We start from the raw sequence: 8,102 nt of genomic DNA on the forward strand, positions 1-8,102 counted from the left end.
TCACCTCTCCTCCCAAGAGGGGTGTAAAGCCCTTTGCAAAGCCTTGTCTAAAACAGAGAGGCTGCTGGGTAGCTCCTTCCCCAAGCCCTGCTGGGCTTCCTGACTGGCCACAGTCTAACCTGGCCGGGGACTGGCTGCTGTTTTCCAGCTGGGAAGGGAGCTGGGATCCAGGCCGAGAAAGGAGAGCCCTGGATCTCTGCCTGGTGGCTGCTGTAGCAGAGAGAGGGTTCGAACCCTGATCTGTGGTTTGTTAGCTGTGAGGCTATGGTAGTTAATTTTATAGGCCAACTAGAGGCCTGGTGCACGACATTCACGCACTTGCGGCGGGGGGGGGGGGGGCAGCAGGGGGGAGGGAGGGGTGTCCCTCAGCCGGGCTGTGCCCTTTAGCAGTCCAGGAGCCCTCTGGGGATGTCACCGCTGCTGCACTGGCCAGCCGTCAGCCCCAGCTTGTGGCTGAGCGGCACTCCCCCTGTGGGAGTGCACTGACCACCAGGGGGCAGCTCCTGCATTGAGCATCTGCCCCCTGGTGGTCAGTGCACGTCATAGCGACCGGTCATTCCGCCCTTCGGTTGATTTGCTTATTACCCTTTTATTATATAGGTTATTATATAGGATTTAACTGGTTCACAGTGTTCCCAGATAGCTTTGGACTTGGACCAGAACTAAACCATTGGCTCTCCTGGTTTCCAGCTTGCCCAGTCACCCTGCAGATCTTGGGACTTACTGGTCTTCATAATCATGTAGCCAATTCTTTATAGTAAATCTCTTACAGCTAGAATATTAAATATCAATATAGAAAATATAAATATAAGTGTATATACAAATATGTTAGGAGATATAATTTATATAAATGTGTGGGTCTATATATATAAAATATCTTCATCCTATTAGTTCTGTTTTCCTCACTAATACAGAGGCTTTGGGCAGTTTGCTTGCTCACTCTGGGCCTCTGTCTTGAAATTTGTCAAAAACGGAAATAATAATTTCTTGCACAAGGCCCACTTCCTTGCGTTAGAATTCCCATTATTTACTGAAAAGAACTGGAAATCTTTGCAAGTATTTCAATGCTCTCCTCTGCCCTGGCGGGGCCTGCCTTGCCAAGACTGTTTTCCCGGTCACTTACAGGTGCTCTGGCGGGACCCCACTCCTTCCCAGCCCCCGTGCCTCACACCAGCTGCTCCCTTCTTTGAAATGCATGTCTGCTTGGTAAACTGTCACACATCCCTCAGGGCCCATCTCCAAGGTGTCCTCCTCTGAGGGCCTTCCCCGACTCCCTGAGGAGTAGTCTGTGCCCTCACAGTACCTGGCATATTCCTTGGCTGTCACGTTATCCCTGCCACGTTGGGGATGTGGGTCTGCGCGTCTGTATTCCCAGACTATGAGCCCCTTGAAGGCCTGACTCCGGAGCACTCGTCTCTGTCCACAGGAGGGGTGGTTTCCCCTTCTTGGTGCTGGTTCAACATTTTCAGTTTATGAAGCACTTTCAGATCCATGATCTGACTTAAACGCACAGCAACACAGGGAAGGAGCAGAGCCAGGGTTAAAGCCCCTAGTTCATCCCCCTCTCCCCGCACAGGGTTTCTACAGAAAGGAGAGCTCAGGTGGGGAGTGGGGCTTGGTTCTTTAGCTTCTAAGGCCTGTAGCTCAGCAGGGGCTGAAAAAGCCAGGCCAGGCTGGGTTGGGGGAAGGTAGACCCCAGCCTGACAGAGGGCGGCGTAAGGGCAGATGGAGGTCACAGGAGAGGGTCAGGTCTGATTCCAGATGTTCTGGGGGGTTTGGGGCAGCTCTCCTCATTTCTCCATTGTCAGTCTCTTTAGCTCTGCGGGCCAATGTGGAATGCGTAAGATAATCAAGGGGTGAGCACCCTGGGAATGAAATGGACTGAAGAAACTCCATAGATACAACATAGGAACCCCAATATATTCAAACACTTCAACTGTTCCCATCTTTCTGACCAGCAACCTGTGGTTAGAACCACCTCCCCAGGTCCATAGTGTCCAAAGACTCCTCGGAACCCAAAGATCCTCTCCTTGGAGCCCACAATGCCCTCTTGGGTATCCTCTCTGTGCAGTGCAGTACCCACCACTGCGCTGTGATTCATTATCCTGTCTGCTCTCCAACCCCACGACTGGCTGGGAACTACTTGAAGGCAGGGATCAGCTCAGCCTCTACCCAGGGTCCCAGCGTACAGCACCTGGCCTGGCACCCAGGAGAGTCCTGAATAGCCTGGGGCCCAGTTCTCCTGGCAGCAGAGATTGTGGTACACACCGTGCCCACCTCTCATAGGCACTATGCAGAAGGAAGATCAAGGACAAGGTCAATCTTGTCCACTCACCTTCCAGGAAATTGAGGCCCATGAAGGGGTGGGGATTTGCCCAAGATTCCATAGCACAGCAGTGACCAAGCTGGGCCCAAACCTCAGGGGTCGATGCGGGGTCCCCAGCTCTGGGATGTAGTAGCCTTGCACAGTGCCCCTGCATTAAGCCAGGGTAGCTGGAGGCCCTGGGGGCGCAGGCCCTGCAGCTGCTCACTCCACACTGGCTCAGTCCTTCTGGCCGGGCTCTCAGCCAACTGTAGCACGAGGCTCCGGCTGCCACTGCCAAAGGTCACTGTGAGCGCTTTGGGGAGGTGGCCAGACCACCTCTCTGGTGGCTCAGACACAGCAAGGCCTGGAGCGGCGTCTTCACTGGACTCTGGGCTCTGGGCTGGCCTTCCAGCTGGACAGCATCCTTGCCAACCTGATTAGAACCCGATTAAACCTGGTAACAGTCTGAAGTGCACAGAGCAGAGCCCGGCATGGAATATGCGCCCACACGTTCATGAGCATAACATCATCCTTATTACCATGATGGTGATGAGAACACGTACAGCACAGTAACTCCAAGCACAGGCCCTGAAATGGGCCAGCCAGGGTGCAAATCCTGACTCCGCCACTTACTAAGTAGAACAAGGTACTTTTTTATGTCTCAGTTTTAGAATATTTAAAATAGGGTCCTGGGAGAATTATATCAGTTAATATGTACAAGAGTGATCACTGAATAAGTGTTAACTATTGTTATTACTATTAAGTGGCCCAAATCCAAGCACTAATAGAGTAGCCTCTGCCCTGGCCTCTCTATCCCACCTCTCCTCAACATTAAAATGCAAACTATCCACATGATTTCTTCCCTGTTTGCAAGGTTTCAATCGCTGGCCCTGACGCGTGTCCACAACCTTGGCATGTGGGTAAAGTCTGCCCCTCCTTGGCCCTGCCTGCTGCCCAGCCTCATCGCGCAGCCCCTCCCATTCCTCCCATGCTCCAGCCGTAACAAGCACTGGCTGTCCCTGGACCACGCTGTGCTTTTCATGCCTCCCTGCCTTGTACAAGCTAGAGCAGCGGTTGCCAACCTTTCGGACCTCACGGACCACCGGTTCTTCTTTTACCACCTGGCAATTCCCTGCTCTACTTTCAAGGCCCAGTTTGGATGGTGACTCCTGCAAGCTTTCCCCAAAGTAGCTGCACTCAAAATAGCTGCTCTCACCTGCAGTCTTATCGTATCACCCAGCACGGCGATTACCTGTTAGCATGGGAGTCTGTCTGGACTGCACCCTGCACTTCCTGCACCCACTGTGTCTTGCTCAGCCCTAGTATGCGAGAGGCAGAAAAGCCTGATGTTTGCTGACGAAGTGAAGGACTTCCATCCACCATCCATCCATCATCCATAATCCATCATCCATCCATCCATTCATCTAGAGATACAGCTCGGAGTCAATCCCTCTGCTAGGCACCAGGGGTCAGGGAGAGGGTGTGGAGGAAACTGAGACCTATTCTTTGTCTTTGAAGGAGTCCCAGGCACTTGGGGAAGTAGGATGAGCCCATGTAGTTACACATAAAAAGGTGGGGTGTGGGCCCAATCAGGCTTCCAGGGGATGAACTGGAGGTTACCAGGTGGGCACGAAGAGGAGAGTCACAGGGAGGAGAAACAGGGTGGTGCTGATTTCAGGGGCCTCTATGTGGTTGCTCTGCCAGAGTGTAAACCACGAGGGGGAGACGAACCAGGACAGGGTGACGTGTGGCAGGGCGGAGTCTAGACTTTACCCTGCAGCACCTATTTCTGAGGTTTGTGGTCTAGGGCTGACTCCTGCCCATCACTGAATGAGTCCCCGTGGCGAGGGGCATGGAATATGCTAATTGGCCAGGCCTACATCAATTGGCCAGCCCTTCAGATGGTGTCCAAAGGAAAGTAGGGTTCTGATATCCAAAAGAGGGGGATGGATGCTGAGCAGATTAAATACATCAGAGCCAGTCCCAAAACAGGTATTTATTTATTGATTTCAGAGAGGAAGGGAGAGATAGAAACATTGATGAGAAATGATCATTGATTGGCTGCCTCCTGCACGCTCCCCACTGGGGATCGAGCCCACAACCTGGGCTTCATAGGTCCACACTCAACCACTGAGCCATGCTGGCCATGGCCAGGCCCAAAGCAGGTATTTTATCCCTGATTCTTTCCACCAGACTATTAATTTGAGGAGGATAGGACCACATCAATACTGTTCACTGATAAATCCCTGACACCTAGCATAGTGCTTGGTAGGTAGCAGGGGCCTAATCAATATTTAAGTGAATAAATCATCTCCTGGTAAACAAAATCATTTAACTAGATAGTCTGAATCAGGACGGTTTTGGTTGCAAATAACAGAAAACTGGCTTAACCATAAAGGACATTGGTTGGTCACGCAACTTTAAAGTGTGGTGGAGCCTGGCAGTTAGGCATCGTTTGATCAGGACTCCATTTCTGCTCATCTCCTAGCTCTGCGCCCTCAGTATCATCCTCAGGCTAGGGGAATTGTATACAGAAACTCTCTGTACTATCTTTAGTACTTTTTGTAAACTTAAAATTATTCCAAAATAAAAAGTTTACTTTAAAAAATGGGCCCATTCTCTATTTTATAACCTGTTTATTCACTCAATAGTTAATTGTGAAATTCTTCTGTCTTGAAATGATTTATTTCATTCCATCCTGTGAATGAATCATAGCCCATCTCTCCCATTATGGGAAATTTAGGTTGTTTCCAATTCTTGCCCTGTAATAAAAAATGCTGCATATACTTAGTCATTTCCTTAGGATACATTAACAAAGTGGAATTGCTGAGCCCGAGCTGCTGACTAGGGACCACGTACTGCTCACCACGGGCCATCCCTGTTCTAAAGCCCTTGATGTATGTGAACTTCTTATCGTGACAACCACACTAACGGAGAGGTACTGCTCCCATTCCGTTACCATGGGGCAATTTTCAAAGATGAACCGTCAAATTTTCACCAAAGACTGTCAGGCCAGCCCAGCACCTCCCTGGTATCCCAGGCAACTGAAGCACACAGATTTATCCCATTTGTGCACCGCCTCCCATTTTGGCTTCAAGTGGGGGCGGCTCCTGTTTGCAGCCACTGGAGGGGTCTATGGTGCAAGTGCAGGTAGCGCTAGCACCATGTGGGGTTTCAGCAAGCACCCCAGCAAAAAGCAAAGCAAAATGGCTTAGTGCACTGTTCCTAGGGGGGTGGAGATGGCATTGGGGAATAGGAATGGGTGAAGTTACACATTCTGAAATACCTGGTAGCCACAGTAAGGTCCTTTTTTCCTTCGCAAATGGCCATGGGAAAGGAGACAAAAAGGATTACTGGGCAGTTGTTTTTTAATTCATACTCACTCAGCCACCCACAGGTGGGTGCTATGATCCTTATTTTACAGATGAGTTGAGGCTTAGAGGTTAAGCGTCTCCCCAAGGCACACGGGGAGCACTAGCGCCAAGACCTAACCCCAGGTCATCTATCACCCAGAACTCATGCCTAATCACTAGGCACATGACTGAATACAGCTGTCAGCACGGAGGGATTCCTCTTCAGTCTCACAGCAAAGGATCACCCCGTTCGTGGTCACAGCACCCCTGCGTTGTGTTTGGGAGGGAAGGATGGCCCAGGCAGGGCTTAAGGTGGGCCATCAACTCTGTGTGCACATACCCTTGTGTCCTGCTCTTCTGGGTTCTTGCCATTACTCCCGAGCTGAAAACCTTCTCTTGTCCCTATGCTTGTTTTGAAGGATACTATTTCCCAACAGTCAGCGATTTCCTAAGAACTCTGGGGCTCACTAGGTTAAAGCAGCCTGAGTGCCACTGGCCTCTGTGCCTTCCCTGGGGGAGTGCCCTCTGCCTGTACTGCCCCCTCCTCCACATGGAGCCACCCTGACCCCACCTCCTCCACGAAGCTGCCCCTTTCTCTGCAGCCTGCCCTCCTGCACTACATAATTAGACCTTTCTTTACGCTGTGTTTTCCAAAATAGACTCAAGGCACTTTCCAACACATGTCAAAGCACAAAAACACCAAACATAAAACAAATGCAATTGGGTGAGGTGGGGTAAGAATTTTATTAAGAAACCCTGGCAGAGGAAAGCATAGCAACCGAACACAAGGGGACTTTCCTCAGAGCCAGGGCAAAAGGGAAGACAGTAGAAAACGAAGCATTTCTCATCTAGTAGAAGAATGCAGACCAGCTAAATAGGAAGCAAATTATCTCCTAGGGTGAAGCTCAGAGATTTGTTCCCAAAGTCGTTATCTAAGGGACACCATACGATGCAATGACTTGCTCTATAGCAATCTTACCCAAGAGATCTGTGTGACCTGAGGGTGACCTTGTCTTGCCCTCACCCCCTGATACCTAGTCTTTGTATTTGTCTGTTCTCTGCTGGGGGCACCACCTCCAGCCTGGGCACCTGGAAGGGGCCTTCTGTGGGAGGAGCTCATCAACAATTGCCCTGATGACTCTAAACACAGAGCTGCCACATGAGGACAGTGTTCCTTCTGCAGTTCCAAATAATGCAATGCCACGGGGCATACGATGAAAGAGAGCCAGCGCACACACCCTCCTGTTGTCACCCTCTCCAGAACCAGGCAAGGGATGGGAGGGCACGGGGTAATTGACTCCTCTCTCCCACAGTAATTCCCCCCTCTGGACCTTCTGGGATATGGGTGCTTCCAAGAGCTTTGCAAATCCAGTCCATTGGAGCTTTAACACCCACAGCAAGAGAGTCGGAGAGAACGGTGAAATAGAAAAAGGCCTTACCTGAAGTAGCGTTCCCCACTCGGGTTCTGCATTGTGACAGAGCAAACCTAGTAGAATTTCTTCCTTCATTCAGACCCCTGGCTCAATGACTTCTCTGCATCACAGGTGCCCTGAGAATCTCTCCTTTCTCAGCAAAGTGTCAAAGCAATTGGCGGGGATGAGGCTGGAGGGGAGCCACAGGCAGGCTCACTATGGTTCTGCCATTCCTGGATTGTCTGAACCTCAAAACGCATATGCATAACACAGACAATAATAGTACCTGCTTCAAAGGGTTATTGGGCATAAATAACATATGCAGAACCTACTACACACTAAGCATTAAATACTAGTATATGTTAAATTATTAATTATGAAAACACAAAAATACAGAATTCTGCAATTTCAGAGGTCCATGGACTTCTAGGGGATCTTCAGGTTAAGAATCCTTAGACCAGTTCCTAAGTCAGTGAGACAATAGGTCTTGCCAATGCCTACATTTTCTCTGTGAACTCCATCAGCATATATGCAGCACCAGTTGTATACTGGGAATCCTGGCCCAGGCCAGTAGATTGGTCACCAGTGTTGTCAGCACACTTTGGGGGACAGGGCCCATTCCCATTCTGCTCATGAGGTAAGATGACTTGCCCAAGGTCTCATGGTGGAGGAGTTAGTTGCTGCTGTAATCTGTCTCCTGACTCATTTAGCTGTCTTCCTGAGAAACGACCAGTGAGGCTTCCTGAGGCCCAAAACTGCTCCTCATTCCGCAACACTGCACATGAGAGATCCTAAGATGCACACGCGGGGTCATCAGACTGGCAGTGACTTCTGCACAATCAGTTCCGAGTGTGTGTGCATGAAAAAGAACTCATCTGCAGGGCGCTTCCTGTTGGAGAGCTGTGCAAGTTGCTAAACCACTTCAGCAACAAAATCAAGGCGACAAAGTTTGAGTCCTGCCTCTTGTGTGTGACCTCATGAGTCTTACCGCACCACTCTGAGTCTCGGTTTCCTCATCTGTGAGAGAGGATG

Source organism: Eptesicus fuscus, chromosome 9 (assembly GCF_027574615.1).
Source record: "Eptesicus fuscus isolate TK198812 chromosome 9, DD_ASM_mEF_20220401, whole genome shotgun sequence".
NCBI classification, from domain to species: Eukaryota; Metazoa; Chordata; class Mammalia; order Chiroptera; family Vespertilionidae; genus Eptesicus; species Eptesicus fuscus.